Source organism: Pundamilia nyererei, unplaced genomic scaffold, assembly GCF_000239375.1.
Source record: "Pundamilia nyererei isolate P.nyererei 1_Seehausen unplaced genomic scaffold, PunNye1.0 scaffold00001, whole genome shotgun sequence".
NCBI classification, from domain to species: Eukaryota; Metazoa; Chordata; class Actinopteri; order Cichliformes; family Cichlidae; genus Pundamilia; species Pundamilia nyererei.
The window spans coordinates 10614744-10615995 of NW_005187402.1; the positions used below are offsets into that span (position 1 = coordinate 10614744).

At 44.7% G+C, this 1252-nt stretch overlaps 1 protein-coding gene across 1 annotated transcript in view; it reads right to left on the reverse strand.

The window, feature by feature from the left end:
- The window catches only part of LOC102209200 (ras-GEF domain-containing family member 1C), a 21197-nt gene that overhangs the window by 12457 nt on the left and 7488 nt on the right, over window positions 1–1252 (reverse strand). The gene's annotated exons all lie outside the window — the stretch shown is intronic.

The following is a 1252-nucleotide window of genomic DNA, read 5'->3' on the forward strand; positions in this document are numbered from 1 at the left end:
TTTTTATTCTATCCTTTTACTACTTGGTACTAGTTTCAAAGTTGAATTTAAGTGGTTTGCACCTCATTGCATTTTAATTTTAGTTACATTTCATGCAGCATTCAAATTGCAGTTAAGCACATCTTTGATTTTTGGGCCCCTTATATCTATAACACACTGCACCGATACTGAGAAATGCAACGAAGAAAGACGGAAATGATTACATGATATAAAGCTATTCTTAGACAAGCGGCACATCATCTGAAAGCAAGCACATCAAGTATCCGGCATGGGTGCTACAGCAACGTTTTGTTTTGCTTCTGTCATTGCTTCGTGGTTTCAGAGATCACAGCTGAAGGAAAGTCGAATGAATATATAACAAAAAGTGCTTCCCCTTTTTCGCTCAAGATGCTGATACCAATCCAAATGAAGTTTGCAAACAGTCTTGGCTCTATCAGTGCCAATCTCATCCTCTGCAGGCTTCCTCCTCACCAACTAATTTCGGACCCACATGTTAACTCCTTTAACACAGAAAGCTTCAACACTTCATCTATTTTGGGATAGTGCTCTAAAAAAGCAGATACTTGCGTATTTTTGGGACTGACACTGTTTTGTGCTCCTCCGAGTATTAAAGCTCTGGCCTGAATTTTCTACCAAATTCTTTGAAAGCTGAAATGATGAGTATTCTCAGGATAGCACAGGCTTAAAAGTGAGTAAACACCTCTTTGTCATGCAGCCTCTCACTTCCCTTCCCCTTGCACATGTCCCCTATTTTACTCCCCTCCTCCTTTATCTCCCGCTCCACGCCCCAGATTCTAATGCTCCCAGTCGGGACGCCTGTACAGATGGCCCTGCAGCAGCCTGCTCTCCCAGTGGGAGCTCCTGGCATGGGAGGCTTTTTTGGCCCTCTGCCTCTGCCATCATCCCCAGTCGCTACAGGAGTCCAAGAATAAGTGTACTGGCGTCCAGGCCGAATGTCGAGGTACACAGACTGAGCCAAACTGGCTGCTGAGCTGCACAGCAACCTCCTGGCACAGCTGACAATAGAGAGACCGCAAAATACCACACATGTCACTACACACGCTGCAACAAAACCAGACCAGCGCACTATTGTTGGGTAATGGTGGGTGTGCATATTTGAGGAGCTGAACACAATCGAGTACATTGTATCTTAAGAAAACATATCCATGCACACTTGCACCCACGTAGCGGCCAAGCTCAGGATTGAGTTACAGTGAAGGCATTCAGGTTATACACCCATTCATCTGTCTTT